Source organism: Anser cygnoides, chromosome 20, assembly GCF_040182565.1.
Source record: "Anser cygnoides isolate HZ-2024a breed goose chromosome 20, Taihu_goose_T2T_genome, whole genome shotgun sequence".
In the NCBI taxonomy this organism is placed as follows: domain Eukaryota; kingdom Metazoa; phylum Chordata; class Aves; order Anseriformes; family Anatidae; genus Anser; species Anser cygnoides.
Window position 1 is genome coordinate 3,951,732 of NC_089892.1, and position 12,188 is coordinate 3,963,919.

General features: G+C 62.9%; 1 protein-coding gene across 2 annotated transcripts in view; it reads right to left on the reverse strand.

Annotated features, from left to right (window-relative positions):
* RXRA (retinoid X receptor alpha) overlaps positions 1-12,188 on the reverse strand; it is a 100,875-nt gene that overhangs the window by 41,515 nt on the left and 47,172 nt on the right. The window contains exon 1 of one of the 2 annotated variants that reach the window (XM_066981037.1): positions 1,875-1,969. The exons of the other annotated variant lie outside the window; for it this stretch is intronic. The gene's annotated coding sequence lies outside the window, so the exon portion shown is untranslated. Of the gene's footprint in view, positions 1-1,874; positions 1,970-12,188 lie in introns of those variants that run through there. 2 annotated transcript variants of the gene reach the window in all.

Genomic DNA, 12,188 nt, shown 5'->3' on the forward strand with positions numbered 1-12,188 from the left:
GAAACGCGACGTGCTGAGTGCTGTTCCTTCTGCTGGTGCCTCTGCGGGTGGCGAGTTTCCCTGAACGCACTCGGCAGTGGGAATCCCTGCCCGTTTGCTCTCATTCCTCAAAAGCGGTGCAGAAATTTCCTAGCGCCTTCCAGCCCAGGAACCTGAGCCGTGGAGGTGGCCGGGCAGAACCTGAGGCTTTGACCCCATCTCCCACCTGAAAACTGCCATGGGAATGCAGCGACCACAAGAGGTCAGGTCCTCGCTTTTGTCCCCAAAAGGGACAGTGCTCCCAAAGAGGGAAGAGAGCGTTGTTTGCAGCGCGTGATTTTAAACAGCCCCTGGCCTACGCTCTGGAGTAAGTTTGCTCTGAATTTACACCAGCGTGGCTGGGAATGGCCACGTCCCTGCCCGCCCTGAGCCTGCTGCTCCCCAGCATTGGTCCCGTCCCGCGACGTTCCCCAGGCACCAAGGCCAGGGCACCTTTGGGCCACCTGCCCTGGAGCTCTGCGACCTCGGCTCGGAGCTTGCAAGAAGGAGAAGCCGACCAGGAAGGACAAGAAACGCCCACAGCACGAAACACCCGGTGGTTTTGCACCGAAGGAAACTCTCAGCAGCTCACTCGGCTGTGCAGGGGGATGGAGCAAGAGCGAAGCCCCTGCAAATGCCAACAGGGCTGGACGTGGGCAGGCTCTGGAGCCGCCCTGCACCGTGCGCCCCGGGGCCATCCCAGCACCCCTGGCACCAAGGGACCAGAGGCATCGAGCAATTCTGTAAGGCCCCAGCTGCTGCAGTGGCGTGGTTTCACCAAAAAGTCACTTGGATCTCTCTTTTTCTTCCAGGCCCTCTGTACGTCTGCGCCCGGGAGAGCACACGTAGATGTTTTTTTTTCTGGCGGGTGTTAGGAAATCACGGCTGGCCTCTGCGCCCTGGGGTCCCGGAGCGGTTCCGCGGCCGCGCTCGGTGCTTTCCCCCGGGGGCGAGCAGCTCGGTTTCGGCTGCTCTCTGCTCTGGGTGGGTTCCTCCTCGCTGCAGGCTTTCACTTTGACCAAAACTACAACCTCAAAGCCACACTCCAGCCCTGACCTCCCACCAAAAGCCACAGGCCCCTGCAAAGCCAGACGGGGCAGGGGTGCGTCCTGGAGCTTTGGGACCCCCCCCGGGGTCTCCTTGCCGGGCTTCCCCAGGCTGGAGGAGGCTCACAGCATCCCCGTGGGGGGCAGCGCTGCCCACCTGGCCCTGCACGTGCCAGACGCTGCCTCCAACCCGCGTCTCACCTTTCTGTGAAATCACAGCGCCCACGAGCAGCTTCTCCATCGCACCCTGCGCATCCCCACTCGGTGCAGCCTCTGCTCTCCCCCCCTGAGCGTACCGAGGGGAAGAAGCCCCAGAGCACCCCGCCGTGGGCCACAGCGAGCAGGGGGCTTGGGCTCTCTGAGGCGCAACCGCTCCGTCTCCATCCCATTAACTCTCTCCTTCTGCCCTCCAGACGCGACATCTGCCCTCCCCTCTCACCTCGCTGGGGGTGAGCAAGGGCTCGCCAACGCTCACAGGTTTCGGCAGCCCACCCCGCAGCACCACTGGGTCCCTGCCGGGGGACGCTCAGCCCGCTCCATTTTCTGCTGGAGCCCCCCTGGACTGCCCAAGCACCCTCACCTCGTCCTCAGCAGGGCTCATTTTACACCCTTTTTTTTTTTTTTTTTGCCTTAAAACCTCCCCGCGCCCTCCCGGGAGCCCCGTGAGAGCGCAGCCCGGCTCCCGCAGCCACCAGCCCAGCCACGAGCCCGCGGGGGCCGTCCCCGTCTCCGAGGGGGGAGGACTCGGAGAGGAATTTTCCAGAAGCAGCTCTCCCCGCGAGCCGCCGTGTCACCGGAGGAAACGCTTACCAACGCCTCTTCCTCCGGCGCGAGCCCTCCCCGGCTTCCTGCCCGCTGCGCCCCCGGCCCCTGCCACCCGCGGGGACCCGTGGCAGCCCCCCCGATTTATTTCGGTTCGCATCCACCCCCCCTACCCCCCCCCGACGACACACACGGGGCAGCCTCTGCGCCCTCCTCCGCGGGTGCCGTGGGTGGAGGAGGCGAAAGCAGGAAGCGTGAGCAAGCGGGCGAGCGTGCCAGATGGAAAGTGTGAGGGGTCCCCGCCAGGGAGAGGAAGGGGGGGACCTGGTGTTGGGGGGGGGGGGGGCACAGCGGGCTGTGGGCTCTGCCCGAGCCTGGGGGGGGGCGGAGGGGGAGGGAAGGAGGGGTGCACAAAGGCAAACAAGGGATTCTGCTGAGAAAGCAAATGTGACTCAATCACACGCTTGTGCAAAGATGTCACAACAGCCCTGAGAAATTGCAGGCTCCCGTTTCAGCCCTGGAGGGCCGGCGCTGTCCCCGCGCTCGCGGCGCGCTCTGTGCGCCTGTCGGCGCCCCTAATTTACTGCCTGGGAACCCGCCGCAGGACCAGGCGGTGAGAGGGGGCAGCCCGGTGCCGGCTGCCAGGGCGCCGGGAAGGCAGCGGGGCCACCGGGGCTTCGCCGGAGGAGGCCTCGGCGTGGCGGCTCCTCGGAGCTCGCGCCGTCGCAGGCAGAGGCAGCCCCACGGGCTTCGGGGAGCGGGAGCCGGCTGGCACGTGGCCCCAGCCCAGCTCGCCGCCCAAAACGTGCCACGGGAAAGGCTCCGGCACCCCCAAAAAAGGAGGTTTGGGGACCCGGACGTCAGCACCGAAGCGCAAGGGCTGAGCCCCCATCGCTGTTGTCGTCCCCTAGCCCATCGGTGCAGCCAGAATGGCAGCAAAAGCTGCCAAGGGAGGGCAAGAAGCTCCGGTGAGGACGGAGGGCTGCGCCCAGGGGACCCTGCAGCCCTCCCTGATGGGTATCACCAGCGTGGGCACACGGTGGCACACGGGTGCCCCCCCCCTGCCCATCCCACCAGGGCCCTGCTGGCCGAGGAGCCGTCCTCATCCTCATCCTCATCCTCCCCAGCAAATGCTGACCTTCGCGTCCCCCCCCCGACTTCGTCCCGTTCCCCGACAGGAGCACGGTGAGAGCGAAAGCACAGTGGTCCCGCAGGTTGCTGAAGCTCATTATGGCCTTTTAATTACATTCAATTGCAGTTTTATGGGCTTACGGGCAAATTGGAAGTGATCTAATTGTCCTTGAGGGGGTGCTACGCTCTGAGCTATGAAAAACCAAGCAGGATCCAGAGAGGGATGCAAGGGGAGCTTGAAAGCATTAGGCTCGCTCCAGCAGAGAAAAGGAGAAGTTTCGTCTCCTGCTGAACCCCCCGGGGACCACGACAACGAGCTGTGTGCCTGGCACGCGCTGGGCATCACCTCTGCCCCCTCTGTCCCCCCTGCTCCCCCGGTGCATGGAGAGGTGACAGAGCAAGCGGCCCCTCACCTGCCTCCGTGCTTTGGGAAAACCAAAACCAAAACCTGCACCAAACCCCAAATCCTCCTCTCCGAAGAGGGAAGGGAGAAAAGAAGGAAAAGAGCACGACGCGGCAGGGCTGAGAGCTCTGCTTGAGGGGGCTCTCGGCTCGAGAGCATCCTGCTTTGGATGCTGGCCGAAGGGGAGGATGCCGCTGGGGCTGCCCGGCTCCCACGGAGGACAAGAAGCGCGGGGTCCTGCTCGGGGAGGGTTTGCACACCTGGCCTGGTCCAACAAACCGCAGGCAAACCTAACCCAGCTCCCCCCAGCTCCCCCTGCCCAGCCCTGGGCTCGGCACGCACCCTCCCCTCCTGCAAACAGATCGCTTACAGCAGCAGGGGTGAGGCAGCTCCAGGGGTAACGCGAGCACCCGCGCACTGCACAGCCTTAACCCTTTAGCAGTGCGGCCGGGCACCTCTCGGGATCCTCCCCCGCGGGACATCTGGGATGAGCCGAACCCTAAAAACCGAAAAACCCCCAAGACCTCAGACCGCCGCGACCGGCGGAGCCCCTCCTGCGGCCAGCTCCCAGCAACAACAGCCCGCAAAGCGGCGGCCAGACGGATTGTGTTACGGGGCTGTGCGCGTGCATTAATCCCGATTTGAGATAATTACAGTCATTCGCTTGGCATAACGGGCTTTAATTGATCCAGCGCGGCTGGCACTGGTGCTTGCCGCCAGCGCGCAGCTGGCATCGTAACACCCCAACGTGGCTCTGCCGTGGGCAGGGAAAGGCAACGCCGCTAACTGGTTTTCCAGGAGGCTCTAACTGGTTTTCTGTGGTGGGGGAAGCTGGATCGGATGGCAGCAGGTGACGGCGAGGCCGGGAGCCTCGGGGGCAGCCCGCGGGAACACCGTTTTCCAGCTCTCCTCGCAGAAGCGTCCCCCTCCCTGTTCTGCGAGGCTGGAGAACAGAGCCCTGGGGGTCCTCTCCCACCACCATCCCTGCGTTTAATGCTGGGAGAGCGCACGAAGCTGGAAACCCGAGGTGAGCCAGGGATCCTGGGGCGCTCGAGCTGCCGCCCCGTCCCACCACGCCAGCTCCGTCCCCGCACCCAGCGCCAAGCAGAGCTCTGTCCGGAGCGAGCCGAGTGCCTCGGGGCCGTGCCACCCACTTCGTCCACCGCCGCTGGAGGTCTGGGGGAAGGAGCCTGAGAACTGGGTGCCTACGTGCCGCAGGAAGGCGCCTGACGAGATAGGGAAGGCAGCTGCCACAGCCAGCTCGCCTTCGCTGCAAGCGAGTTCCTGCTGGCCGCCAGACAGCGCGCGCTGCGCCTCCAGAGCAAAAAGCTGCCTCCGGGCTTACGGGACCCCCAGGGCTCAGCAGCAGGTGCTGGGCAGGAGGGGAGCTTCGCCCCCACCCCGAGATTTTCCTCCCCAGGCGCCATCGATGAGGCTGGCAGGAGGGATGGATGGACAGACGGACAGGCTGGGGGTGGCTCCCCCTTCCCAGGGCAGGGAAGAGGCCCGGGGAAGCCTTTCCCCGAGGCGGGTTGCAGCGAAGGATGCTCTGCCTGCGAGCGGCATTTGGGTTTGAATTCCTGGTTCAAATCCAAAACTAATTAGGCTGCGTCCAGTCCAATCAGATAGCCCCGGCTAATTGAGCTCGGCGCAGCCAGGTCAACGTCCAGCGGGGCTCCGCGTTCCAGGCGTTTTGTCAGCCTGCAGATAACAGCCAGGGCCTGGGAAGGGGAATAACCCTTCAAAAATTTCTCTCTTCACGTCAAGCCAGAGCCTTTCCATGCCGGAGCTGCGAAGCAGACTTGGGTTAACCCCTTGGGCACTGCCAGCATCGTCCTCGTGGCCCAGGAGCCCCGATGGATGAAGACACCCCAATGGAAGCAGCTAAACGTGGGCGAGCGGAAGGGAACACGGGGAATGCCCCCCATGTGCCGGTGTGCACCTCTCGAGGTGCCGCTCGGAGAATCAGGCACTTGGTGGGCCACGCGGCGTGCCACACGTCACCCGTGGGACAGACCCACCAAAAAACACAGCGAGCTGCACTCGTTGCCATGAGCCCAGCAAACCACTGGGACCGGCAGCAGCCGCCCCACAGAGCCGGCAGGGGAGCAGTGCCCTGCCGCGCACCCACTGACGGTGCCGGGACGTCCCTTGGCCGCGGTCTGTGCCGGGCATCAGTAGGGGACTGCACAAAGCCAGCTGCCGGAGAGCAGCCTACCCAACGTTTTACACAAGCGGGGTCTGTCCCAGCCAGCCCCACAGCTCCGTGAGCAGACGTGGCAGGCGGCACCGGCTCCGAGCAGTTCCCAGACGTGCCCGGGCACCGTGGCGGGCTGTAGGCGTGGGGAGCATGGCTGGGACCCCCGGGACGTGGCAGCGGCTTTGGGAGGACACGAGGAGATGCAGAGAGTGGCCCTAAGAGAAACGAGCAGGACGGGGGTGCTTTGCTCCCACCGTCGGGTCAGGGCCGTGGCAAAGCCCCACACAGACGGACAGACGGACGGACACAGGGTTGGAGGTGGCCGAGGCTGGGGCCGAGGCTGCTCCGCGTTTACCCCCAGCTGTCGTGCGTGGAGTAAACTTCCCAGAGCCGAGGAGCAACGGCTGCACCCCAGGGGCTGCAGAGGAGGAGAGGGGACGCGAGGAAGGCTCGAGGGGGCCCTTCCTCGGGGTCATCAGCCGCTCTGCCAGCGCCCGGCTTCTGGGGCCGGTTACGGAGAAGACAATCGCAACGCCGCCATAAAAACAGGCGCTTCCTTCGCACGCTTCCTCCCCGTCTCCAACCCCGCTCTTGGTTCCCATCCCGAGCCCCGCCAGGCCGGGCAGGGAGGTGGCAGCCCAGCGAGGCTGTTCCCCTTGAGCTGACCAAGAGCCGAGACGTTTCATTAATAACCTCAGCTTCTCCTAGCACATCTGATTACGATCTCTGTTTGGATCCGCGCTCACGTTACAGGCTCGTCTCCATTATATATTCCCTCCTCTTTAAATCCCCACTTATCTCCTTTACCACGTAAATCACACACAGGGCTCAGGGTTTGGGTTTTTTTGGTTTTTTTTTTCTTCCCTTCCTGCCTGCCTAACTCTCCTTGCTCCAACAGCAGTTGGAAAACAAACACTGATTTAAACCGCAGCGTGCCCGGGCAGCCTCCGAGCTGCTCTCCCGGCAGAACAAAAAGAGCCCCCCAAACCCATTTACTCACCTCCCACTCGCTGTGGGCCAAATCCTCACCCCAGCCTTACTGGGGAACCCCCAGGAGGTGCTGGGTCCGGCCCGAGCACAGCACCAGGGTGCTGGGTGAGGAAGCGTGAGCCCGGGCTGGCTCCCCCGCCCCGTGCCACGGCCCTCTGGCAATTAAGGCAATTGCTTGCATGGAAACCTAATTATATTAGGGAAGTATTCAGTAATTTTTAGCTGTTCTGCTGGTGGCTGGGCTCCCTCCCCCTCTTGCGTGCCAGCGGCTCTGGGCAGAAGTTGCAGCGCTGGGTTCCTCTCCTCTTCCTCCGCTGCTGTGCAGAGGGAGAGCGAGGAAGAGGAGGGAGCTGGTGAGAGGGGAAGGCAGCGCGCTGGGGCTCGGGTGCTGGCCCCGGGTGAGCTGTAGCTCTTGGGAGCCTCTGGCTGCCCTCTGGCCCCGCAGCAGTTCGCCTGCACGAGATGGCTGCGCCCTGGGGGAGCGAATGCCCGGCCCTGGCAGGCGGCGGCCTCTTGATGCCACCACGAGGGAGACGCTCCCGGATCCTCTGCTCCAGCGCCCTGCTGTCCAGCGTTGAGCCCCAGCACGATGCCCACCTCAACCGCAAGCTCCGCACCCCTGCCACTGTAAGATTTCGGCATGCCCTGGATCCCCTGCCACGCGCCTCCATCCTCGGCGGGTCCCCGCTGCGCAAAAACGCCCAAGGGGCACCCAGCACCAGCACCCAGCCCCCAGCTCCAGCACCCAGCCGCCAGCTCCAGCACCCAGCACCCAGTCCCAGCCCCCAGCCCCCAGTCCCAGCCCCCAGCCCCCAGCCCCCGGCCCCATTCCCACGCCTCGTGCCGGCCCGGCCGCCGGCTGCGCCTTTAAGAGGCGCGGAGGGGAGCGCGGCGGCGCGGCGCTTTTCCGAAGCCCCATTAATTTGCCAGCGTCACATGCTTCGCAGCTGCAGCCTGGCAGTGATTTATGCGCCTCTGAAGTTCATCAGAGGGAAAAGTACTTTCCAGGCGCACCGTATCCCCCCCCCCACCTTTTCCCCCCTCTCGCTCTCCCTCAGTGGCAAGAGCTGCCCGCGTCCAGAGCCTGCCCGAAAACCCGGGTCCCATCCATCACCCCGCGTGTCACCCCCCTGCCCTCGCCACCCAGCCCGGGCACCCCCTCCCCGCTCCCCGGCATCTGCGAGCAAAAGAAAACTTCCTCTGGCTTCCTCGCCTCCGCGACCCACCAAAGAGAGAGCCATTAATAAGGGGCAGCGCTGAGCCGGCTCCTCCGTGGGGCTGGGGGTTGCTGAGCCCCCCCACCCCCCCCCGGACACCCCCAGGCCCCGTAGCCAAAATAAACGGCAGCCAGCAGGCCGGCGTCCCCTCCTCCTGCCGCCACCACCCACCCCCTGCGCGCCGTCCTCCGGGGAGGTTCAAAAGTTCAAGATTTTCACATTTCCCTAACGTTATTTCAGGAAATTGCTGGAGAAAGGAAAGACGGCGCTGCCGAAAAAGCAATGCGCGTGTGGATGCAATAATACACACGATCCCCAGGCTGGGCTCGCCGCGAGCCAGGCCCTCAGAAAGAGCCCAATTCCCTCCCTGCCCGGCACCGGCACGGCTTTTTGGCTCTCGAGCTTCTCGCGCACCGCTGATTTTTGCAGAATTATTCCCAAAATAAAGCCCGGCCTCATCCCCGGCTCCTCCAGAGCGAAGAGGCCGCAGCGGTGACCGAGGCACCGCGATGTGGGACCGCGTGCCAGCCCCATCCACGTGCAAAGCACCGGCACTCACCGAGGGATGGCAGCTGCTTTGGTGGCCCCTCTGCGACGCGGGTCCAACCCACAGCACGGCGCACGCGATGCCTGCAGGGCTCCTGGTGGCACCCACCGGGTGCCACGGCTCGGGGCACATTGCCTGGCGAGCACCAGTGGCCCCGTGCCCATGGGGAAGCGCAGCTTGCGCCCAGGTGTGCCCCGCTTGGCTTTCCCAGAGGGCGCGCAGGCCTCCGTGCAAACCCTATTGGATTTCGGGTCCGAGCTCCGGGGATGCCCGAACCTCAAAACTTGTTCAAAAGCGGCTGGGTCGCACCTGGGTTTTCATCAAAACCAGGTTAAGCGGCAGCCTTTGCTGGAGGTTCGCGGGAAAGGCTCGTAAAACTACTGAAACTCTTGGCAAACCTGAATTCGGGGTTATAATGAAACGCGAAACTCAACCACTTTCATGTGGTTTGGGGTTTTTGTTACAAAACATTTTGGGTAGCAGCTCTCGGCGCGAGCGCGACGGTCGAGTACAGAACAAGGCGTCTGTGGGAGCGAGGGATTCGCACGCACCCCGGCACCGTTCAGCCTGGCAAATCATTAACTCCCACTGGAAGCCCTCTCGTTAGCGCGGAGCCTGGAGCCGTGCCACCGCGCGCTCGGGGACGTGGGGCAGGGCCCCGGGCGCTGGCAGGGCCCCAAGCGGGCGGCAGCGGTGGGGCTGTGCTGGGGGCAAGAGCCGCGGCACCCCAAGACGTGCCCCACTTACAGCCCTCGCAGCAAGGGGTGGGAACGGGGGCGGCGGCACCGTTGGCACTCCCGAGGTCCGTCCCATGCCCACGTGGCGCGTCCCCTGCTTTTTCCCCTCGCAACGAAGGGAGAACGTGGGAAAAAAAGTGCAAAATGTCGGTGCGGCGGGAGCGAAGCCCAGCGACGCTGAACAAACGGCTGCTGGGGGTGCCCCTCTGCAACATCCCCTCTGCAACAATCCCAGTTCTCCCAGGTTTTAAACCGAACGGGACAGCCCAGGGGACGGGTCCCTGCACCCGCCACCAGCCGCGGCACACACCCGTCACTTGGAAGTGTGCAGCCTCGGCTGACGGCGCCGAGGGGCCGGGAATCCCTCACGACCCTCTGCTTCCCTCCTCCCAGGCATGCGGCGTGGGGCTGGGCACTGTTTTGGCCTCTTTTTTTTTAAGTGCTTTGCCAAATTCTCAGGGCACTTGGAGTTGGAGCTTCTAATTTGGGCGCATTTGGGATTGTGCTGTAGGATTTGCCATTTTGCTGCATTTTATACCACGGAGGGCTCAGGAGGACTCCGACCCATGCCACAAGGCCACCCGACGAGGGAGGAGAGAGCAAACAGCTCAGAGCAGCTCCACTAATTCCAGTTTGATTCGGGAAATACGGGTAATACACGTGTGTGCGTCTGCGTCCACAGCTCAAACCTCCACCTACAGCTGCCCAGCAGGGCCCCGCTCACACAACCCGAGCCAGCAGGCGTGATGAAGATGACCCGCTGAAAATTAGCAACATAAGCATCCCAGATTATCGATTTCCTCAAAGGAATGCGATTCTCCCCGATGAGCTCTCGCCACGTATCCATCACCCTCGTCCTCCATTAACCTCTTGCGCTCGCCCTCCAAAAGCTGGCTCTCCCGAGGGCCTGGAGGGCTGCCCGCCGTGACAGACAGCGCCCGGCACATCCAAAGAGGGATCTGGAGACACGAGAGGCACCTGAAGCCTGCGTACACGCAGAGGTGGCAAACTGGCTAGGCAACAAGAGCAGCGAAAGTGGCGCCTGCAGCCTGCTCCTGCGGCACAGGAATGGGTCCTCGCACGCTCCCACGACCTGCTGGCATTGCAAACCCGAGCAGGAAAAGACCCCGGAGGGATCCGTGTGTGCGTTTTCACAGCCGTGCACGGTGCTGGCACCGCGTCCAGCAGGGCTGAGCCGCGCAGCTGCGACGCCAGCCACGGAGCGCCCGCACCGGGCATCGTCTGAGAACAAAACCGCATCCAAAACGAGGGAGCAGGACGCCCGGCCACGGTGCCTGGAGATCACCCGGCATCCAGGACATTTGGAAGGCCAATTAAGGAAGCTTTCGTTAACAGAAATGTGCTCACGTGCTGGGAAAGCCACCAGCCCCGAGATGCCAAGCAGACGTAGCACTGCTCCTCCCAAGCCGTTGCCAGCACCAAGCTCTGCCAGGCAAACACTGGCGGCATCAAACCCAGCGGCTGCTTGTTCTCTGCGCCCCCGGGGATTACCGTAAGCACGCAGCACTGAGAAACACCCATGGGAGCTCCAGCTGCTGGAGAAAAGGGGACGCATGAGCCCACCCAGCTGCATGGGGCCAACGCAAGGCTGCCTGCGCTGCTTACAAACTCGTGCAGAGCGAGCTGCCGCTCCCACCTGTAGGAAAGCTGCAAAGAAGGCTTTTTTTCAACCTTTACTTGGGTTCAACGAATGACAATCACTGGCACAAAAAGCAGGTTCGCTCAGAGAACCAGTGCTGGGACGTTAAGTCGCTTTCTGAACACGGTCCAGGCTAGGAAGGGATTAATCATCCACATCTAAATAATAAATAATAATAACAATGTCTGTTTTGCGCTGCAGTTCTTTCAATACGGGCTGATTAATGCATTTGTAACAAGCAACGGCAACGATTTTCAAGCCATCTAATTAGAAGGCTGTTTCCTTCCCAGAAATGCCACTTTGGAAAAGGAAACGTGGCCTCCAAAGCTGCTTCGGTGCTGCGGAAACGTTGCCCCGAACGTTAACCAAACACCCCGCTTCCCCAGGGCCCTGGTTTGCCATCAAACCCCTCTGTTATCCCCCAGGGAGCCGCAGGCATGTGAAGCCAGGTGCAGGAGGATGGGGACGGGGACAGGGACGGGGACAGGGCCAGGGCCAGGGCCGCCTTGCAGGTGTGCTCAGCCCGGCACGCCACGGCGCGCGCCACCCGGGCTGATGTGCTTTTCCGTCCGCGCCTGGCGTTCCCAGAAAACACTACCTCCATTATTGATTCGCGCTCATCAGTCATTTTTATAACCTGCCTAGCACTTTTCCTGAAGGCCGTGACTAATTCCACTTCCCCGAGCTCCAAGGGGCGAGCGCCGTTAACCCTTTCGGCGAGGCTGGCGAGCCGCGCGCCCCGGCGCGGGCAGGAGCGAGAGAGGCGCGCGATCGATGCGGGTCGATGGGGGCTGCACGGGGCTCTGCACCACCTCCCCGTCCCCTTCTCAATACGAAACCGCTCTGGCAGAAAGGCAGACGAGGTGAGGCTGGATGACCCCCACCGCTGGCAACGGAGAGCTCGGGAAAAATAAACCAAAAAAAATTAAAAAAACAGATTCTCTGTCCATTACATTTATGGCAAAACAAAGCCCGTTTCGGAGACAGCCTGGAGTGAGGGTACAATCGGAGCTCTGCCAGCTCTGGGTGAGCATCCAGCTCGGCCCATGCCCCAGCCAAGCTCAATGCAGAGCTCACACCCAGCAGCACGCCAAGAGCGTCCCGCTGCTCATGTTCCCCATGGCCCCATCCAGGCCCCGAGTGGCTCCCGTGCCCCCAGGTGCCCTCTCCCCAAAGAAAAGCCAAGACGGGCTCAGTCTTGACGTCAAGACTGATGATATTGATTATCAATTGACTGATTATCAATACTATCAATATCAATTAAAGCCCTCCAAATACTTTCTCTAGGCAGGTATAAAGTCTTTCCAAGGCTGACGGCAATGGGGAGAACCTGCTGGTGATGGGGGGACACTTGTCCTCCCCAGCTGAGCAGCCAGCAGCCACCAGGGGGAACGTACCAGGGGAAAAACCCGGTGGGAGCGGGTCCTCTGCCCTCCTTCCAGGCACTTCCCAGAAAAGGAGGCAGGATCCAACTCCC